General features: G+C 39.2%; 2 pseudogenes; both read left to right on the top strand.

Annotated features, from left to right (window-relative positions):
* The first annotated feature begins 12,387 nt into the window (after positions 1 to 12,387).
* On the top strand, positions 12,388 to 20,152 carry LOC147524061 (chemocyanin pseudogene; annotated as a pseudogene).
* Positions 20,153 to 22,364: 2,212 nt separating this feature from the next.
* LOC147524060 (uncharacterized) lies at positions 22,365 to 23,183 on the top strand (annotated as a pseudogene).
* The last annotated feature ends 552 nt before the right edge of the window (positions 23,184 to 23,735 follow it).

Here is a 23,735-nt window from a genome sequence, read left to right as displayed (position 1 = left end):
TGCAAAAAAGTTGAAAGAAATCTTCCTCAATTTCATCTATGTCCAAGGAGTCCTTGTCGAAGTTGGAACTTTCAAAGGAAAGGAATTTGTGCATCTGGTCATCCGGAAACGTGGTTTCAGGAGCTAAGCTCTCGATCATGCTAACCTCTCCATCGATATTCGTATCAGGAAACTGTTTGATCGTTTTAAAAACATTGACCTCAATGGAAAAATGGCCAAAGGACAAGGACATCGAACCATCGCGGCAGTTTATAAGCGCGTTGGCAGTTACCAAGAAAGGGCACCCTAAAATAATCGGAACAGAATCGGGATAACAAAATCCACAGGATAGTAGAAATCTTGAACCTTAACCAGCACGTTTTCCACTACACCCTTAGGATACTTGATAAACCTATCAGCTAATTGTAACATCATTGTTGTAGGTTGTATTTCCTGTAGACCTATTTGTTTATATAAATAATAAGGGAGTAAGCTAACACTCACCCCGAGGTCTAATAAAGCAGTGATCGTGTGAGTATCCCCTAAGGTGTATTGTACAGTAGGTACTTAACGATTCCATTGTGTTCCGTTAAAGTTGGAATTGTTCAATTAAAAAGGCATCTTTAGGAATCTTTGTCTTATACCTAGTAGTGCACAACTCTTTAAGAAACTTAGCATGGTGAGGTAACTTTTTAATCGCTTCAAGAAAAGGTAAGTTTATCGTTAAATTTTTAAAAACTTTCCTAATCTCGTCAAAATTTGTATCCTTGTTTAACATAGCTAATTTCTGAGGAAACGGTGGTTTCTCTTTATATTTAGCATATGGATCAACAGGATGGTTAACCTTTCTTTTCTATTTCTTAGGTTGTGGTTTAACTGGTACCTCTACAAGGGTAGGATTTTCAATTATCATTTCGGTATCTAGTTCGATATCTGGTGTAGGGACTACTGGTGGGGTAACTATAGGGATAGTTACTTTGTTATCAACCACTTTGCCTGAACGGAGAGTGGTGATGGAATTTATCTCACCTACGTTTGCATTTTTGTTACTAGTATTACCGTTTACCTCAAAGGCTGTGTTTGGTGTTTTAGGATTAGGTATCGCTTGTCCTGGAAACACACCTTTGAGTTGTACTTCCTCTTGTGCTAACTGCTGTAAGGAAAGTTGGATGGCTTGTAAAATCTGTTATTGGGTTTGCCTAAATGCGTCAAAATGATCCAGTTATGGAGGAGTGTTAGCTATAGGTTGTGTGACAGGAACTATGTCAAGTTGATTATTAATGGGTGGATTTTGATAGTTATTATTTACCGGAATGATACCTCTATTAGTATTATAATTATTATTGTTATAATTATTATAATTACCCTGACCTTGTCCTTGTCGTGGTTGAGCTTGGTTGTTATAATTATAATTACCTTGACCTTGTCCTTGCCTTGGTGGAGCTTGGTTGTAATTGTTTGTTGGCCTAACATTTGGGTTAAACAACCATGGAGGTTGTTGATTATTTCACCAACCGAAGTTGGGGTTTTGTCGCCAAGCTGTGTTAGGTTCGCTATTAATGGAACAAACATTATCTTGTTGTGATTGTTGTTGTTCATAGGCGAGAGGACAATAGGAGTCTGGATGCTCAAGACTCAAACAAAAATTACATGGATTGCAGTTGACATTCATGACGGGGATAGGCGTTTGTTGAACAGAAATAGCCTCTACCTTTTTATTGAGAGATTCGATTGAATTTTTAAGTTCAGGATCGTGTTTCATCTCAAACATACCGGCGGCTTTAACTGTTGTAAAAGAACTAGCGGAATAGGAGATATCATCACTACCCCCCCCCCCCCCCAGTTATTATTACGCTTAGTTTGATCTTCTAAAACTTTATAAGCCTCTGAGGCTCCCTTACTTAGGAAACTACCCCCATTCATTAAGTCAAGGACTTCTTTATGGTGGTGTAGAAGTCTTTTGCACGAACTAACATGTCTTTCACGAGGTTATGGTGTGGACACTATAAGAAGATCGGTGAAACAATTCCAAGCCTCTGAAAATGATTCATGAGGATTCTGTCAAAAGAAATGAATCTTGGAAAGCATTTCATCGGTCTTCAGTGGTGAGTAAAAATGTTCCATAAATAGTTGAACAAGTTTCGCCCACGAGTCCACAAAATTAGGCGTTTGGGCAGTTGACCAAGACGACGCCTTATCGGCTAAAGTGAAGGGAAATACCCTCAGTTTAATTTGTTCAAGACCAACTGTAGGATGGTGGAATGTAGTAAGGGCTTGGTCAATCCTACGCATGTGCTGATAAGGCTTTTTATGGTCTAATCCATGAAAAACGGGTAACAAATTAAATATATTTGGGGGGATTCGGAAATCCCCCACTGGGTCTGATAGAACGATGCAAGATTTGGGGCTATCATTCAAGGTTTTGCAAAAGTCAGAGAGAGGAGACTCTCTTTCTCCAGTCATTATTTCAAGTGGTGTGTGTGATATATTAGCTAGAGGTGTAGTGAGTGGTATACTAGAAAGGCGTGTTTGTTGACGTTGTCGGTTACGTTTGGCATTTTTCTTCGGCCTGACCATAATCTCATGCAAGGCTAAGACCACGTACTCTTAACGAAACACAACAACACTCCAAACAATCCTGATATGCTAGTATGAACCTCTAACAGGAGATGCGAGGTGTTTGAAGAAAAAAGTACCTGAATGCCTCCTTGCTTAGTTTATGAATAGCGTCTTGTATATGCGTGCTCAGTGTATATAACAAGTTAGAACACTGAAAACCTTGAAGAAATGGAAGTTTGAAACAAACCTGTGGAAATTGGGCAGTTTCAGCAGAAGGCGCGGGTCGCGCTCAGGTCAAGCTGGAGTTCCATGCGTTTGGGCGCCGGGGGAGCTCCAACTTAGCCTTGGTAGGGCGCGGGTCGCGCTCAGGGAAAAACTCAAGGTCCAGGTGCTCGAGTTTTTCCTTGGCAAGGCGAAGGTCGCTTCGACTAAAAGCCGGAGTTCCGTTTGAAGTGGGTGGCGCTCAATTTAGGGTTTGCCAGGGGCGGTCGCTCCGTGTAATTCTGTGAGGAAAATTTCAATGCTAAAACGGACAACCACAGTTAGAATCAAACAAGGGTGGGTGGGTTATGGGACTTTGGAAGACTAACAATTCTAAAGAAAACAATGTTAAAGGGAACTAAGATGGCAGCAGCGCCACTTGATAAACGTAAAAATGATATTTCTACCTACGAATAAATGATGAAATTCAAATGTAAGTAAAACTAAAACTTTATGAAGACTAATTTATCAAAGATTGTTATACTCTCGAATCTATCGAAATAGAGTGGAGTAAAAGATTCGTTCCACTCCTAATTCTTTAGCATTCAAAGTTTTCTTTATATTATCAGTCCTAGCCAAAGTTAATGAAAGTAATGGTGGTAATTTATACTACGACGCAAATTCAAATACTAAACAAGATACGATAACAAAATGACGAAAATACTAAGGTTTGAATCTAGATAAAGAATTAGGAGAATTTGATTCCACCTTGAATCCAACTTAATAAACTAGCATAGATTGTTGTAATCAAATTCTTACGTTCTTACGATAAGAATTGGTTGTTCTAATCCATAATCATTCATGGCAATCTCTACCAACTAATGACTAGCATGTGAGGAAGTTCTACCCATTCTCATGGTGAATCAACTACCTTCTATAGTGGAATAGACTCTTACAATGATTCTACCATACACAATCAAGTTTTCATCAAGGCTTCATCAAACCCCTCTAATGGAGGTTTAGCCTTGATTCATAAAACTATCATTTTCCAATAAAATTGAACAAGACATCATATAAAGATTCTAACTTTACTAATATAAACCTTTAATTCAATAATTCAAATCTAAATTAACAACTAAGAATTGATGAACAACTAAGTAATTTAATTTAGAGCTAAGTACTTTAATAAATCAAAACCGAAATTATGAAGAACTTACTATTTTATTGATCTAATGAATAATAAAACAATGATTCAATTAACTAAATTAAAACAAGGTATGAAAAACTAACAAAGGTATGAAGAACTAACTATTTTTATTACTCTAACAAAGGAATAACAATGATTCATTAATCTAAATTAAAACAAGGTATGAAAACTAATTAATGGAAATCAAAACTCAAAACTAGATCTAAAACTATGCTCTAATGGCTACTTGCTACCTAACCTAATTATTCTTAAGAGCTAAGTCTTGTGTCATGGAAATAGAGGAGACCATATCCACATTTTCGTGCATGGGCTGAGGAGCCATATTTTGGGCCAGAAAATCTAGCCCAAAACCCAATCTCTTCAGTCCACAGGGCCCTTTTTAGCTAGATCTGACTTCAGCAGGCTTTTCATCAACTTCTGCTCATCTGATTGGGTCATAGTTTAAACCATTGGAAAGCTCTTTCCGAGCCGGTCGTTTTCATATAAGGTAGGCCCATTTCTGAGGCCTGAGTCCAAAGATATGGTCTTTGAAAGTTCTGCTGATTTTTGTGTGCTGTTTCTGCCCGCGTTGACTTTGACTTTTCAGCTTTTGACCGGGATTTACAAAGGCTTTTTTTTTTCTCCTTGAATCTTTGCCTTTAATCATAGAACTCCTAAGCAACCAACCCTTGCTCCTTTATCTTGCTCCTTTAACTTCAATGCCTGAAATACATAAAAGCACGTAATCAGCATTAACTCTTATTTATTACTCGCATAATTAGTCTAAATGTATTATTGTTAAAGGGTTAAAACTACAGTTTTGGGCTCTTATCCCTTCACATATATGGAGTAATCCTTCCTCTATGTTCTTCCAATTCATTAAATTCACCTTTTAATTGCTTAGTTAAATGAGTGTAATTTATAATTAGTTTTAGTTTAAATAAATCACAACACTACTCTCATTGTTCTCACCATTGTTTCCTTGTGTTTGAGTAATTGAATCCGTTTAAGTCTAGATAGATTAAGAGTGGAACAAATCCTAACTCTCTATATTGTATAATGAATTGAGAGTAGGAATATTGATTAAGCACTTATTTAGTTAATTGATTATTTGTGTTTACGCATAGATAGTCAATTTACACATAAATTTTCTATTATCAAAAGACCAAACATGTCAGGAAGGCTAGGTAATTAAATGGTCTGTGCAACTTTTTGAATATGACATTATTTACGTCCCCAGAATCTCAGAGAAGGGTCAGGCACTAGCAGAATTCTTGGGAGATTTCCGAATGACTTATACAGGATACAACTCAACCACCCCCAGTTCAGATGATGGTATCTAACCTGAATCCCAAAACACCCGACCGAACCCCTGGGAACCGAACTCCGGATGGCGGCTGTTTGTGGATGGATCTTCAAATGACAAAGGCACAGGAGTTGGAGCTACATTAGTTACTCCTGACAAGATGCGGCTGGAGAAATCCATCCGATTAGGTTGGAACGCCTCTAACAATGAGGCAGAGTATGAGGCGACACTTGTTGGCCTCACATTGGGCCTCGACCTGGGCCTAACACACCTCACAGTTTTTAGTGACTCACAGCTGGTTGTGTTCCAAGTTGATGGAGGATATGAGGCCAGGGACAAACTCATGGTCAAATTCCTGGAATTGGTGATAGGTCTTCAAGGAAAGTTTAAGAACATTCAGTTCTATCAGAAGTCGATCTTTACAAGAAGTCCTTTCTGGGACCTCATCTCAGATGTCTCTCCCTAGACCTCGTTGAACAGGTTATGCAAGAAGTTCATGAAGGAATTTGTGGCAACAACGCTAGCGGCAGAACACTACCTCTCAAGATCCTAAGGCAAGGAAACTTTTGGCATTATATACAAAAGGATGCACAGGAAATGATATGCTCCACTTATCCATGCTCCAGCAACATAACTGCACCCATTGGCCAGCCCATGGCCATTTGCACTATGGGGAATTGACATTGTAGGACCTCTACCACCTACTCCCGATAATGTCAGATTCTTACTAGTCGCGATGGATTACTTCACCAAGTGGATAGAAGCAACTCCCATTGCCTTCATTCAAGAACAGGACGTCAGAAAGTTCATTTGGAACAACATTGTCTGCAGGTTTGGCATACCCAAAGTTATCATCTCAGATAATGGACAACAGTTCGCTAGAAGATTGGTCGCTGAACTCTGTAAGGAGTTTCACATTACCCATCTGTTCTCAACTCCAAGGTATCCAAAAGGCAATGGCCAGGCAAAAGCCTCTAACAGGGTCATCTTAGATAACATGAAGTGTAAATTAGATGACGCAAAAGGTAAAGCCTCTAATAGGGTCATCTTAGATAACATGAAGTGTAAATTAGATGACGCAAAAGGTTTATGGATCGGGTAACTACCTAAGGTCCTATGGGTATACCGAACTACGCCCAGACAATCGACTGGAGAGTCCCCATTTTCTCTAACCTACGAAACTGAAGTTGTCATTCCTCCCAAATTGGTAGCTCCCATTCAGAAGTCTGACGTTGTGCATACCCTGAACGATAAGGAATTATTATGCAGAAAGTTGGATCTCCTAGATGAAAAGCGAGAAGGTGTTGCACTGCGCTTAGTTGCCAACCAGCAGATTCTGAAAAGATCATACGACAAGAGAGTCTGGATTCGCTCTTTCAAATTTGGCGATCTGGTTCTGCGCAAGATCCCAGAGCCCAACGGCAAGCTTGGGCTTAACTGGGAAGGACAATACATCATCGACAAGTTTGGTCGAACTGGTTTTTACTACCTATGCACTGTTGAAGGTGACGTTCTTATCAAACCATGGAACGCACAACACCTTCACAAGTACTATCAGTAAATTGTTACTTCATGCTTTTTTATGCATTGTTTATTCTCTCCAGTCATCAATAAAGTTCTTCACCTTGCAATCGAATGTATTCATTGCACGTTCTTTATTTATTATCCACAATGTACTAAGCCTTTAGAGAATTATTTTCTCACTATCTGTTTAAGAATATTGTATGCCAATTTGCTTTAGAACCAATAATACATAGTATGGGGAAGTGGAAATGTATGCCAGTTCGTTTCTCGTCCCCATACAGCTGGAACTGTACGCCAGTTCTTTCAAACTACGATTATCCTCGATGGGTTGCACCTTTAGGGAATCTAACCACACTAACTGTTCAGTAAATTGTACGCCAGTTTGACTTGGAACGAGAGATAGTGTTCTTGCGGGCTTGAACTGCATGCCAGTTCCTGGAGCTCTCAAAACATCAAATATAGGGGTTGGTAGGAAGATTTGGGTTGGATCCAGATCCTAGCACGCAATCATTGGCGTGGAACTATTTCAGCATGATGGCACTGAGGAAGACTCCCCCACTGCTATTCTAGCGATACCCTATCTATTTTTTAAATAAATAGGACCTGTCGTCACTCAACACAGTGTTGTGCTCATGGCACCAAGTTACTTTCGCAAAGACATATGCCTCTATTGCGATCGAACTTTCAGTTACAGTTAACTTGCATGCCTTCCATGATATCCTGATCAGATTCTAGTTATGCCTCATTTTAATCTGTTTAGCCTACTAAGGTCACCTATTGTTATTCTAAATAAACTTTGAGGGCATCAAGGGTAGAGTATGCATAGTAATACATATCATATAACATAAAATGCTTCTAATGTATACATAAACTAGAAGAGCTACAGAGCTTAGTAAGTAAATAGTATGTATGCATAAAATAGAAAAGCTGCAAAGCTCAGTAAGTAAATTGTATAAGAGCTACATAGCTCAATATTACAAACCCATAGAATAATTGTTTAAGAATAATTGTTTTCCAAATCATAAACTGAAGAGCTAAGTCTTTACTTAGCCTATTGAGCAGGGGTAGAATCAAACTTTGGCTCACCATCAGTGCTTGCTGCTACACTATCGCCAAGAACTCCTGGCTCACTCTGCAGAACAAATTGTGGGTTTGGATTAGCTGGAATGGATGAGGGTTGAACATAACACTCACCTAAAGCTGGAACTGGCAGAAAAGGAAGTTAAATTGGAGGCATGTCATCATCGGTGTCTTCTTCAGAAGATGAGGAGGCATCAGGCATAAGTTCAGTTTGAATAGAAGAGATACTGGTGTCCAGATCAAGAAACAAGACGAAATGGTTGGTTACCTACCCTTGATCATCCAACTGAGAAACGTACCTAGTAGCCTCAATAGCCTCCTCGAACTTAACTTGTTTAGCCGCATTGAAGGACTCTTCAAAAACATCCAGTTCTCTCAGAGCAAAACGAATGGCATTTTCAGTTGATCTCTTCTTCACCTCCTACACCACCTTGGAATAGAACTAAGAGGTCTCAGCCAGGAGATCATCAACTTTCTTATCACAGTGAAGATGTTTCTCTTTTAGAGCCCTCTCATAGCCTGACATGACCTCATTTGCATGGCCAATGGCTTGACCAAGGGTTCTCATCTCGGTGTTCCTACAGTGAAGTTCCCCTTGGACCTGGTCATGCTTTGCTTGTAGGGTGGTGAAATGGGAGTGCATTTCCAAGAACTTCACCTTCCAAGTAGCAACATCAGCAGCTCCTTTCTGGGCTTTTTCCAGAGAGCCCCGGAGGTTGGAGATCGTATCTCTCATGTTCTTGAAACCAGTATCATATTTCTTCTCTCTGTCTAAGAGCTAGTCAACCTGGATCTGCAGCTCCTTAGCTATTTTCTCAGCAGCCTCTTTCACCAAGAACAACTCACCAGTAGCCATGTTGTCAGGGGTTGTACCGGCTGAGGCCGCAAAGATTGGCTCTTTCATGGCCAAGAAGTTATTCACTAACTGGAAAATAATATAGAATGTGTAAGTAACACAAGGAGAGAAACAGAACATTGAACAGAGAAGAAAGTCTTACCTTCACAGAATGAACAACAAATCGGTGATAGGATAGATCCAGGCTCCCACCCATATTGGCTTCAGCCTTGTCAACAGGAAGTCGCACATCTTCTAGAACTCCAAGTGCGATATCAACATCATTGACAGAGTGTTTGTTGGTAATAGGTAGTTCATCAGTTCGTCCCCAACACCTCATCTCCACGATCATCTCCCTTTCAGGGGAATCTGGAGATTGTGGCGAAAAGGGAATGTCATCACTCACCCTCTTCCTATCACTAAATTGAGGAGGAGGGAGAGCGACGGTTACAGCAGTTATTTCAGCAATGCCCTTCCCCTTACGATTATCAGGGAGGGAAGGGTCAACAATCAGATGGACATTGTCACCAGTTTGTACAGAACCTGAAGGAGGATCTCGAACTGGCAGGGATATAGCTACATTCTTACAAGACTTAACAAAGTGGTGAATACTGGCAGGAACCTTGAAAAGTGTTTCTTCATTCATGGTGAGAGGACAGAATTTCATTTTTCTTACCAGATGGGAGAACATCAGAAGTAGAAGCAAGATCAGCTCTCTTCAATCTAGAATGGTTGGACGATTGCACTTCCCTTTTAAAATTACTTGCCGCCAGCAATTCATGAGGCAGTTCAGGGCCCCTCCCGCCAGTGATCATCATTGACAGCAGGGTCCTGAACTGAGCCCGATGTTGCAGCATCACCAGAGGTGGCCACAAAACTCTTCTCCTTGCGGTTTCCTCTTCTTCTAGTAATCAAAGAGGAGTTATCCTGAACTGGGGGAAGAAGACGTCCAACATCCTGATCCACAGGAGGAGGAGTATTGTGCGCCCAGAATTCACAGTGTTTATCCCAAAAGGGGAGAAGCCGGGGGCAAGTTACAGCAATTTTTCAGCAGACATGTTGAACTATTCAAAAAGACAGGTGGGGTCTGGAACTATCTCCCAAGGCATCCTTTGTTCCTTAGGGATCTTCTTGATGATATCCACTAGAGCAGCATCAGTTGCAGTTAGTTGGTTCCAAGGGAAAAAGTCATCTAAGGAAAAATAGCAAAGAAACTCAGTCGAAAGTCCCTCATAATGATTACAAAATTCGTAAGAAAAGAGACTTACTGGTTGAAGCATGAGTGTGTTTTCTGGGAATAGGAATTCCCACAGGTTCACCATCAGTATCAGAAGGACGAACCTCCCAAGCATCACCTAGCACATGAAGGTGGTGATCAGCCCAGCCTTCGTCACTCTGCTTTCCCTCAAAAAAGACAATCGGAGAGTTTTTGTCCCTAGTCATGAGGTAGTAGTATGATTGGTCTCGAATATGCCAAACCTCATAGAAGTACCCAAACACCCAATGATTCAGAATAAATTCGTGCCTCTTGGCAAGTAAGGCGATGCGTGGCGATTACCAGAAACGAGGTGTCTTTGCGACCAAGAGCAAGATTGAAGTGAATCAGACACTCTCTTAGCAATGGGTGGAGGGGAAGAGTGAGTCTGGCCCTAAGCTGACCAATGGTGATGAGCGCCACTTCCTTGTAGGCCAACTAATCAGACAACTACCCCCACTCCAGGTCGATATCCTCAGGGATGTGAAATTTCTCCTGGATCAGTTCTAGGGAAGAGAGATCCCTTAAGTTTGTAACTGACCAGTTGGGGTTCATGATCGGAAAAGAAAGAAAGTTTGGAGCTTTGTTTAAACCTTAATGGGATATCAAAGGTTCTAGTATACAGGGAAAAAGTAGCAGAAGAGATAATGAGGGTTCTCTCACCAGATCCTTTATATACAAATAAGATGGACAGGTACAATTAGCCCAAGCATTGCGTCTTTCCAGGATGGAACTGCCATCATTACCTTTTTTGGGAAACGACGTGTCTGTTCGAGCCATCTTTTTAGAGTCTTAATTAGTTGATTACGTAAGAAGTTTTAGCAACTATTTAGGAAAAAGATTCTCGTGCCAAAAGTAGTGTCCCTTCAAGCGCCCACGTGCTAGGTGGCATGAGAAGGGGCATCTATAAGGGGTATTTCTCATCATTAGATAGACGACACGTGCATGGGAAATAACCTAGGACTACAGATGTCCAGAATGAGACGAGGATCATCAGATCAGTTTTGTGGATAAGTGAACTCGTGCTTCGCATGAGTGTTTAGTGGACATGTGGCAAGCACATGACTTACCGCCTCTAAGTACAACAGTTCTCCAAGTCATTAGGAACTGGTACGGACAGTTCCTGAATAGAGGGAAACTGATGAGGGAACTCTTTGATGATAACGAAGGAATCGTGATTGCATATCTTGAAGAGTTACCTTTTAGATATAATTTTCCCACATACAATGGGATATTATGATTAGCAAGGAAACCTACCTCTCATAAGATATGGTCTAGATTCAGACTTCCAGAAAGATGGAATTCCTAATGGGAAGATAGAGTTCAAAGATGGAAGGGAACTCGTAAGTGGTGGAGATAGCCCTAACCCTAGGACTCTCAATGCTCTTCCTATATAAGTCATAGGGATTTCGCTCTTAGGAACAACGCAAAAAAGGGTTTGATTCTCCAAAATAACAAAGGAGATTCGTAAGCAGCTGTCAGACGATTTAACCCTGAACTCACCATCATCTCATCCCTTCTCTAGTTAGTAAAAGCTTCGAGATCATAAGGCACAAAGGAAGATCAGGGGATACTCGGAAATCCCCCTACACTAACCATGGCCTAGAGAAGGGTAGGCTAGTGAAGATTCTCTATAAGGGTCTTGATTTTAATTCTAAGGTTATGATTGAGACCATGAGTACTGGAGATTTCTATGATAAGACAGTAGAAGAAGTGTGGACCTTTTTAGAAGAAGTCTCTGAGAAGGTCCAGTAATGGAAAACTAGTCGTAAGCTTAAGAATGTGGCTAGTAGTACTACACAAAATGGTTTGTTCCGCATTGACAAGGAATTTGACACGAACGCTAGGATGGCCGCTTTAATTAGAAGAGTTGAAGCTCTCGAGCTAGAAAAAAAAAGGCAAACTTTCTAGCTCCAGTTAACAATGTTTATGCCCCTAGTTGTCTTTTGTGTGATATTCCTGATCACGTTATAGATAATTGCCCTGGAGTAACTACACAAGTCAATGCTTTTAATTTATACCAAAAACCAGTTAATAATCCTTTTTCTAACACGTATAACCTTGGGTGGAGTAACCACCCCAATTTGTCTTGGTCTAAGGGTATACATCAGGGAGGTCCCGTGGGTGACTCAAACCCCAAGCAACAGTATGCACCCCAACCACCAAAACCCTTACCTTTAGAGGAAAACCTTGCTCAGTTAACACAGGCCACTTTTTAATTTCAAAAAGATATCCAACAACAATTGCTTTCAAAATCGCAATCAATTGACAAGTTGGAAGTTCAAATGGGTCAGATTGCTAGTAATTTGAATGAAAGGGATAAGGGTAGGTTTCCTAGTTAACCAGTGGCTAACCCAAGCGGTCAGTTGGAAATAGGTTCTAACTTGAACCAAGCTCACCAAGAGCAAGGCAAGTCTATCACTATTCTTAGGAGTGGTAAACATATTGATAATAGGGTTGAGATGCCTAGGGATGCTGAGGTCAGATCTGATCCTATAGAGTGTGAGCAGAAAGAGAGTAATGTGAGTGAATCTAATAGTCATAATACTTCTAGGAAGGGTGTAGAACCTCCTACTGTTGTGGAGACTAACCCTGTGCCATCTTATATACCTAAAGCTCATTTTCCCCAACGTTTGATTCAAGCTAAGAAAGGTTCTAATCATAATGATATAATTGTAAGGGATTTTCTAAGTATCTCACAATCTTCTACTGATATCTTCACACCGTGTTCTAGTTCAAATAGTATCTACCGAAACCAATAGGAGTGTTTGATAATGTGGACTGAACCACGAAGTGGCTGCCTACATATCCTCTTTCAGGAATCAATACTGTCATAGTTCTTTATGGGGGTGAATAGCATACAGAGTGGGGAAGAAGAGATTACCAGAAGTCGGCCTCCAGAGAGCCACCTCTATATCTTGGCGATTAGTGACTTATGGAAGGCCCTAGAATAAGGTTTCCTTGGCTACCAAGAAACCATCCTCTCGTTAGGGTTTCCTCTTTTCTTGTCAAGATAGGATCAATATCAGAATAGAAGTTATCACATAGAAGGAGACATAGTTGGACTAGGTTTCCATAATGAGCCTTTAGACCTAGAAGTCTGCTATAAATGGAACACCTATTCTAAACACGTCCAAGAGTCTTTATAATACTGAAATACAGCTCTACAAGGTTGTCATCTAGTTCTGGACCAATTCTGAAACTGACCTGCTCAGTTCCTGAACTACTTCGCAGAACTGACTAGTCAAACCAGAGGAACTGTCACTACGTCAAAACAGATGATTTAGGACACGCATGACGCCCCAAAATAGGACGGCTTCTAACTGTATAAAACTAAACCACGGCTATAGTCTTGAACTCGTAGGAATTTACCAGAACTAACCAAATCAATTTTAGAGTCATTATCTTATGCTCCATTCCCCTTCTGATAATAATCCTTCGGTGTAATCTCACTCTACCATGTGTCTTTAGGACACGGAGATGCCCCCTCTCCTATCAAGAGTCAACTGACACCACTGATGTGTGACTCTTGGTGGGAGATCTCATGTGAATTATGTGTTTCACTTTAAAACTTTACTTTGATTGGCTTAGATCCGTGTTTAGTATATCTTGATCTCCAACAATAACTAGTCTAAATTCTGAGTGAATAAGTGTCACTAACACCTCTAGTGCTCATATGAGGTGAACTCCAATCCACTCGTGGACTGAGCTCAAACTCTTTGAGCGAGAAATTCTCTGAAGTTACCCACAACTCAGTGTCTATGCTCAGACTAAACTGTTAAACAACTTATTCGAAGATACATTCATGACTCCACATGTCAATCGGATATACCAAATTGAGCACTTAAGCTCACTTTATTTTGCTTTTTAGTTCTTGTCTATATACATGAACTGAAACCAAAAAAATTGTCAACTTCAAACCCTTGAGTCCAAATGCCTATGATCCATAGCTTATTTGGAATAACTAGGAGTTAGTGAAGTGTAAAAGAAACAATGTGTTCTTCCTTAGTCGTGTAGAAGCCTCTACCGGATCAGTTCATGAGTCCGGTAGATCATCAAAAGAGACTAACCATAGGCAAAAGTAATCTATCTTAGTAATGTAGGTGCGTCTCATGAACTGATTTGACCACCAATTATACTAACCATAGAGTTGAGTGTCATCACAAAACCAGTGTCTTAAACCCAAGGAATTTGTACGCACAACACTTTTTATGATATTAGGACATCAAAAAAGATAAGAAACTAGTCTACGGTTATGTAATATTGAACTTTGTAACTCACTTAACTTCTGCGCTTATTTATGCATGCATTTAAACAATTCCATTGTTATATGACATAACATGGACTAATATGTATATTCTACCTCTGATGCCCCCAAAGTTTATTTGGAAAAATATAGGTAACCCTAAAAGGCTGAACTGGTAAAACATAGGCATAACCAGAATTTGATCAGGATATCATAGGAGCCATCATGTTTAACCATAGTGGAGACCGCGATCGTAGGAGAGAAACAACATCGGATGGGATCTCTATACGATGGTATCTCGGTTCCTTGAGCATGGCACTGTGTTTAGTAATGCTAGGTCCTGCTTATTTAAATAATAAGTAGGTTACCGCTAAAACAACAGTGGTGGAGTCTTCCTCAGCACAATCATGTCGATAGAAGTTCAGACCATTGATTGTGTGATAGGATCTGGATCCAACCCAAATCTTCCTAGCAACCCCTGTGGTGATGTTGTGGAAATGCGAGGAACTAGCATACAACTCAGGTCCCCAAGAATATTATCTCTGGTTCCAAGTCAAACTGGCATACAGTTTACCGAACAAATAGTATGGTCATTTTCCCTAAAGGCTTAACCCATTGAGGATTCTAAATTCCAATTCGAACTGGCATACAGTTCACCGAACAAATGCTGATGATTGCCCTTCATGGAAGTGCAATCCATCAAGAATTTGAGCATCCATATCCAGGTCGAACTGGCATACAGTTCACCAATCAAATGCTAGTGAGCATGTTAGATCCAGGTCAAACTGGCCTGCAGTTCACTGATCAAATGCTAGTGAGCATGGTAGATCCAAGTTGAACTGGCATGCAGTTCACTGATCGAATGCTAGTGAGCATGTTAGATCTAGGTTGAACTGGCATGCAGTTCACCGATCGAATGCTAATGAGCATGCTAGATCTAGGTCCAACTGGCATACAGTTCACCAATCAAATGCTAGTGATTACCCTTCCTAGAGGCACACTCCATCAAGGATCTTATCTGGAACTTAATATAAACATTGGAGTCAATTTTTCATGTGACCAACCATGTTCAATTAATTCCTGATGTCACGCGTCGGATGCTTTTAGAGTTAAGATACATTAAGAATCCTGTCAAAAACAAAGTTGTAAGCGACGACATTAAGAATCCTGTCAAAAACAAAGTTGTAAGCAACAATGATAAGATACACACTTACCCCCAGTTTTTCTTAGGCCGAGTGGAGGTGAAGTTGTTTATTATAGCTAGGCGGATAGTATAGAAACTACCCCCATTCCATAAGAAAGTCAAAAAGCCAATACCAACAGTTCCATCATAATTCTCGACTCTTAAGAACATAGATTAGAGATGGTTTGTAGCCTCAGTGCAATATATAGGTAGGCAACTATTCGCCTTTGTGAGCATTATAACCAACTCCATACTAGAAACAAACGACTTGCAGCTCCGATCTCGGTAGAGAAAGAGGTGCCCATATCCGTGAGATGTGTCAAAATTGGCTAGACTCCTAGTTTTCTTCCCACTTATCTAAACATCTGGATTTCTATACCAGCTACAAAAGAACAAGACATTTTCCCATATACCAATGCAAAGGTTCTGAGTCTATCTTCTAAAACATTCAATAACTTGCATACCCGACCTAATGTATCACAAGGAGAACTTTTTGTAGTGCCATTAACCTTCAAAAAGGTAACTGACTCAAGTTTCTAACGCAAGGAGCAGCTCACAAAACAGACCTTAAGGGAGGACGTTATACATGTTCCTTCACAAAACTACCAATTTGTAACTTCCATCCAAAGATATAAGTTACTGAACCAAATGCATAAGAAAAAAATGTAGTGCCTCATATCACCGGAACGACACTGTAATCTAGTTTCCAGCACAAGAAACGGCGTGCAAAACTGACCTGCAGAGAGGAAGATATGCCCATTTCTCTGTCTCATGCCAAAACTGTCAAGATTAAAACTTCAGTCTGCAGTGCCCAAAAGAATTTAAGCTCCTGTGCAAACTGGTAGAGAAGTGGACGCTGCACCATATACCATGAGGGAGCTAGCAGAATCTTTTTCCAATCCCAAAAATCGCTTGCAAAACCGAGCTTTGTACAAAAAGATATCGCACTTTTGCTAGCGCTTGTCAAAACTATGTGCATGAATGAACCATTTCAATCAAGAAATTCCAAAGTTCACCATGAGCTCTTAACTGAATAGAGTGATTGCACCATCCCCTGAGTGATATAATGCTCTTGGTGTCATACTAAATCATGGCAAAGATGAGAAACCTACATGATCATCTTTAGAAACCCTTTTCTAGCAGTTCCTTACAATGTCTCACTTTCGATAAGGTGAAACACAACTACCCCATCCCTGAAATCATGAATTCCATAGGTCATTGACGAATCACCATACTGAATCAAATACCATGTAGGCATGACGGGACTACACTAGTCCCCATCAAACACTAAAGTAAAGATGTCTCCAAGATTGGAAGTGGCCAAACGACCATCCCTATTGTTGCAAGACTAGTGAACTAGCTAGAGTCATTGTAGCATACTGCTCCAAGTTATCATCATAATTGAAGCTAATATAAACATACTATTAGTGAGTGGATGGACAGCGAGTGCTGATAATGGTAAAATGATAGTTTTACTAATGAATAAAGCAATGAAACTCTAAACGCAAATAAAACTAAAAACTGAACTTGTACTAGTGATTATCAAAGATTTCTACTCTCGATACTATTGAAGTAGAGTTAGAATAGAAGATTCGTTCCACTCTTAGTTCTTTAGAATTCGAGTTTCCTACGACTATCAATCCTACCAAAGTCAATGAGAGAATTACGAATTATACTATGAAATGCTACGGAATACTAAGGTTGAATCTAAAATAAGAATTAGGGGGGAATTGAATCCACCCACTACAAGAATATCGAGTATTCGCCACGGTCATGAGCTATGGCAAAAGACCTTTAGCCATGGCTTATAGCTGTTGCAGGACAGTAGCCAATGTGCCTGTGGCTAATCTTTGGCCACAGCTAAAGACCGTGGGTATAGCTTCATTTTTGGCCACAGATATAAACCGTTACAAGGGCCGTGGTCAATGTCTCCTTTTGCCACAGCACTAAGCTGTAGCCATTCCGCACACGACCCGTGCCTAATGTCTTTTGTGGACTAGGATCTATAATTTGGCAATAGGTTTAGGCCGTGGCAAATGTCTTTTGTGGAGTATCTAAAATTTCACCACAGTTTATGGCCGTGGCAAATGTCTTTTGTTGGATAAAAAAAATTGATTCTAGCACCATACAAAATTCATACAATTCGCATCACCTGCAGTTCATACAAAATTCTATCATTCCAATCAAACCCACAAGAATCTTAATTATCCACAATTCAATATTTCATACTCAATATGTACTTGGCATAAGGTTTTTTTTTTTTACAACATAGATCCCATTAGGTATCCTAACTTACATAAAAGAACAAATATAACACTCTTTAAAAATTTAAACACTATTTAGAATGACTCTTAAGAAAAATGAAATCATCATCGTATATAGTGCCTAAACTCGACAGACGATATTCCTCATTTGTACCTCTTCATGATCCTGCCTTAGAGTAGGCTTTGAAGATATTTCTACAATATTTAAAAGCAATCATTAGAAATGAAAATCATCTAATATAGCAAATATCAAATGAAGGAGAAAGTACTAACCATTACATATGGAATGTTGTTCTAATTAATCCCTACCAAAGTCTACATCGTAATAGTATTCTTTTAAATGCCTAAAGGTCTACACAATAGTATACATTTATCCCATATAATCATGTAAAGGAACTCACCATGTATATAGAATTCGTTCCAAGGATTTCTAAACCTCCAATTGCTGAAAGAAAGTAACATCAGGTACAGTCCTAGGGAAATCGACAACAATCTGAACAGCTAGCCAAACCAAACATCACAGAACACCGCGTGTGTCAATCATCTCATCTTGAACAAAATGTGAAAATAAGTTACGTAACGTTAAACGACAGAGCACCTGGCGGAGCATGCTGATCTCCTCAGTTGAAGTCCATCACCACAAAACCTCAAGTTTCTCAGTTTTCATCTTTCACTTATAGTTGTTGTTTTTCTTAAGATGGTGCAGGGAACAGGCAAGTTACAAATCATCTTTGTGACCATTGCAGTCACACTACTAGTCCTACTGGTTCATTGTGAAATTGCTCATGCAGCAATCTACACAGTTGGAGATGCTCGTGGTTGGACCTTTAACACTGTAAGCTGGCCTATGGGAAAGAGGTTCAGGGCTGGTGATGTACTTGGTAAGTTTGATCTTTGGTAGCTAAACGATCCAGCTGAGTCTCCCAAAACTTGTAGCACCACCCGGCATTATGTTTGTCCCCTGCCAAAATATGTGAAATATGTCATAAAAACTAATAATATATTTCTTTTGTTGTTCGTCTTCATTAATCAGCACTCTTTGATGACACAGTCCATAAGTAGTGTGATGGGGATAATAATTGTGGAGATGCTGATGGGGATAATAATTGTATATGTACAAGATTGAACTTTGGTAGCTAAATCCAAATCCCAAAACTTGTAGCACCACCCTGATGTTTGTCCCCTGCCAAAATATGTGAAATATGTCATAAAAACTAATAATATATTTCTTTTGTTGTTCGTCTTCATTAATCAGCACTCTTTGATGACACAGTCCCACATAAGTAGTGTGATGGGGATAATAATTGTATAACAAGATGAACCCACAAATTCTCGAGAAGCAAGAAGTATTTCAAAAGATGTTTGAATGTCCAAACCTGTTCTTTCTCAAAAAGAGTCTTTTGCAACCCATCAAGAGCATTTTCCTTTGCTTCTAATAATCGATTAACTTCCTCAATGCTCTCTCGAAGTCTGAAATGAGAATTTAATTGTTGGAAATCAGAGAACTACCGAAGGTGAATGTGAAGATGTAAAACAGTTGAACTCAAACAAAGATTACCAACGATAATTACATAAGTAGATGAAACAGACCGACTAAGAAAAGCAAAACAACGGCAAAGCCGTGGTAAGGATCCCTAAATCCCATTAGCCTGACCAAACCATGTTTCCATATTTAATAAAGAGTAAAATCCCTTGAATTCTTCCAGGTCTTTGATGGAAATGACAATGTCAGCAAGTCCCTTGCTTACACTCAAAATGATCATTGTCTCTTTCCGATCATATTCCAAAAATGACAAAGAAAAATGATATTCTTTATTCTTATTATATCGTTAACAAATGAACCCAATATCAACCCAGATGAGTTTGATCCCAAGTAGTATACATTACTTACATCCTTAAAACATGCTAAGACTACAAATGAAACAGTTATTACAGATAGCTTCGGTAGCAACTTCAGTATAAGATTCAGATGCTCTTGGTGAATGCAACGGGTTGTAATATTGATCCCAGAAAAAAAAATAGGCGATATTGACCATATTCACATAAAAACATTTTTGTTTTTTGTTTTTTAGCACTTTAATTTTATTATTATAATAAGATGAAATCAAACTTACTTCGGGGGAACTGCATGCGGAAAATGCTCCTTTGTGTGTCTTGACTCATTTAGATTAAAATTCACATACATGCTAAAGCGTGTGTTCATGGTGTAATTTTCAAGTACAACCCTTCATTCCATAACGTGGTTGCCGTTGACCCGAGGAGCTACAACACATGCCGGATTCCAAGGGGTGCAAAAGTGCTTAAGAGTGGGACTGATCGGATCAGATTGGCAAAGGGTCCCAACTCTTTTATCTGCAATTATCTTGGTAATTTGTGAGTCTGGGATGAAGATCACTGTTAATGCAATATGAGTGAAGTTTCAAGATGTACTTTATATAGCTTTATTAGTTATTATTACTACTGAAACAAGCACCCTGAGTTTTCATAGAATGAGACTGATGTAACAGGAGTGACTATAAAGTAAATAAATTAGAGCTTCTGTCATTTTTCCATGGTACTCACCAAGGGCTTGGGCAGCATTAATCCATTTCTTAGGGTCCCATGTTAGCATCTTCTTTACAATATCCTTCACAGCGTCAGATATAGAAGGCCAAGGTGCGCTTCTGATGTCAATCTTACCTTCTAAGATGGCTTCAAATATCCCCTTTTCTGTCTCTGCGTCCAGTTCATTCATTTAAGTGTCTGAGTAAAACAGATCAGAATATTGTTGTGAGCATTGATTTCAACAACCGAGACATGAGACTAACTAAACTGAGGCAGTGCTTGGTTCAAGCAAAAACACTGCTCAAGAGAATATATAAAATTACCCCGGCACTCCATACATCTATATCCTTCCCATAGCTCCGACCCAATACCTCAGGTGCCACATAATAAGCACTTCCTACAATGTCACGATAAACTTTGCCTGGACAATCATTTTGAAACGAACAGTCAGCATTAAAAGATATGTACATCAATTATCTCATTTAACATATCGTAAGTTATTCTAGACTTTGCAATGCCAAACACAGCTTGATAGAAACTAACCTTCTTCAATGAACACTGAGACTCCAAAATCGGTGGCCTTAAGAGGAGAATCCTCACCCCGGTTCACTAGCAAGAAATTTTCAGGCTTCAAGTCCCTGGGCATCACTCCCATAACTTTTCAATAAATTTTCAGGCTTCAATGAACACTAAGGCAGGATGGTTGAGAGGTCCATACAGTTCTTCACAATACTCCTTTTGACTGTAACTTGCACTGGGAATCTGGAACATCGTGTCATTAGTGCTCGTTGTACTTGGTTCTATCAGCTCCGTGTATATCTGAAGTATCACAACAAACAATAAGGTAAGCAAATCCATCTAAAAATGTTATGGCTGAGAGCCTGAGACGATAGTATACTTGAGATACTTGCCACGTCCATTGATATATGCTCGCATAAGTCATAAGTATTGATATTGGGTAACATTTAGGTGGTTCATTTCCTTCAATCGCTTCAATTCCTACATAGAGAGTTGTTACTTGTTAGTGTAAACCAAACTTTATGCTGCAACGACGAAGAATAATAAGTTGAGAAATCAGTTTATATATAGTGATTGTCTTAGAAAACACATATTTATATTTAACTTTAAAAATCTAAAACACAACACCTGCAAATATTCTGCTAAGAACATCAGAATTTGTAGACATTGCATCTATAACACTGCATATCTTTTCCACTGGGGTGTCTTCCGGTGAATCGTACTGTGCAGCATCTTGATATTTCCTTTGAAGATAATCTTTCAACTCTTTGGATGACTTCAAAAGGCTAGGAAGAAAAGAAATAAAATCAGCAAATTGAAAGCAATTATCATAGGAAGTAGAATAGATACAAAATAATGAGAACAGTATTTGATGCATAATACTTGTGTAATTTATAAGATTACCTGCAAGATTTGAACTTCTGGCTAAGTTCCTTCAAACCGTTGCCGCTGGATCCAATACCATCGATCAAGTCCCAGCTTCTCTTTATGGTCTCATAACAGTTAACGCTTGTTTCCTACATGGTATTACATACAAGGAATTGGTTGAGGTTCAAAATTTAATTGACTTTGGTATCACCCAGGTAGTATAAAACAGGGGCAGAAGATGCCCAAGCACCCAAAGCAATGTGGGGGTATTTCAAACGGAACCAAGAAGCAAGCACTAAAATTTCAAAAGAAGTGGTAAGTTAAAAAAACCATATAAGCTCATATGATAATCATTCAAGTCAAATACGTCATATGATAAAAATCAACCATTTAACAAAATTCTTCAAGTAGTCAAATATGTCATGACAACACATTCATCTAACCTTGAAGAGTAATCCATTCGTATCTTAATAAAAGAGAACCCACTTCAATCCTGCATCATGCCTAAGACAGTAATGAAACTTGTCATATTAGAGGCAACTCAGGAAAAATACCATATAAAAATGGAGCCTAAGACTAGTATGAATCTAAACATCATCAATCAACATAACAAGGTTAATACATTATTAACAGGAAAAATAACTTCTAACAACAAAAAAAGAAAATCCGAACTGTTCTATGAAAGGCAACGCATACCAAACACGTAGAAGACCACTAGAGTAAAGAAGCAAATGGACATCACCATGGCCATGAGGTTTAGTCTATCAAAAGCAGATAACAAGAAAACAAAATAGTAAGATTAAAGAAGATTACTGAATATATCCCAAAGCAATTGTAGAGGTCTGGGGTCAGAGCTCTCTCCCTTGGATCCTAGCTGTTCCCATGGCTTATGCTGGACTCACTTTCGTTATTGCCTTTGTCAAGACCCTCATAAAGTCAAATTCACCAAAGGCTAAGAGACACAAACTGGTAAACAAAAATGCTTTCTTATGCAAATCCATAGATGACTTACTCCTCAAAGGATGAAATCAAGTTCAGAATCAAGCTCTACTGGAACTTGTGCGTGATAGGATTTGGCATGGAGGAAATTTTATGCAAAGTACATTCGCCATGCAATGAATGAAAAAAACCTTCAACCCGCACATGTTGGCAGACTTGATCCAACTCAGAAAAGCTTCTATGCTGAATGATGCCCAGGTTGCTAAAATTCTAAACGAGATATCAAGACGAATTGTAAGGGACAAAGGTCCAGTTGTCATGGATATTTCAGGATACTCAGAGAAGGGTTTTAAGAGAAAACTTGTTGTGCAGGCACTCTTGGGGAAGATATTTTATCTATCTGAGCTGCCAGAATTCTATTCAAGGGAGAGCTCCTTAATCATCAAAGAGATATTTGGAGTTACAGACGAGGATGCAGTTACTCTTCGGACACACACGCTCTCTGAAGCTGGGGATGTTGATTCAATTCAGAAGATGGTTGGCATTTCAGATTCAGAACAATCTGAAGATGAGTCTTTTGTTGCTTCTCAAGAATGATGTGTCCCATGGTTAGAGTTCTGGCGTGAGTCGATCGGAGTGGGATTGTATCCCCATCGAGCAATTTTGATGAAGTTGTCGGAAATTACTAATCTTTAGTACTTTGGAGATTTTAAGAGAGAGAGAGAGACTCGGTCAGTTATATATTCACCCTTTTCATATGAAGGAACTTGTGAACTTTTCTCAATTACATTTTGTAATGTTAATTGGTGTTAAAAAAAACAAAATTCTCTTACAAAAATTAAAATCAAAGAACCCTAAATTAGCAACTAACATCAAAATAAGTAAAAAAAAAAAAAAAAATATAAGAGTGTAATCTAACCTGGTCCTCCTGACTCTAGCGTGAAAGAGAGACTGTGTGAGGAGGAAAAATTAATGCTTTTCATCCATCTTCAACCTGGGTGAGAGATAGAGAGAGGGGGAGGAGGAAAGTTCGGTTAGATGAGAGAAGTGAATAAAATAGAAGTACTATTTATAGAGGAGAGAGAGAAGGAAGCCAAATCTTGTTGTTGCTTTAATATCGAGTTTTCTTTCGAACAACTTGAGTCTTCTTCTTCGATTTTTGATAGTTGTTTCATGGTTCCTCTTTATTTTTATGAGGGTTTCATGAGATCTTAATGGACATCAAAATCCAAGTTTGATCCAACGGTG

The sequence above is a fragment of the Coptis chinensis genome, chromosome 1, assembly GCF_015680905.1.
Source record: "Coptis chinensis isolate HL-2020 chromosome 1, ASM1568090v1, whole genome shotgun sequence".
Taxonomy (NCBI): Eukaryota; Viridiplantae; Streptophyta; class Magnoliopsida; order Ranunculales; family Ranunculaceae; genus Coptis; species Coptis chinensis.
Note: the sequence above shows the minus strand (reverse complement) of the source record. Positions and strands in the feature narration are given on the sequence as shown.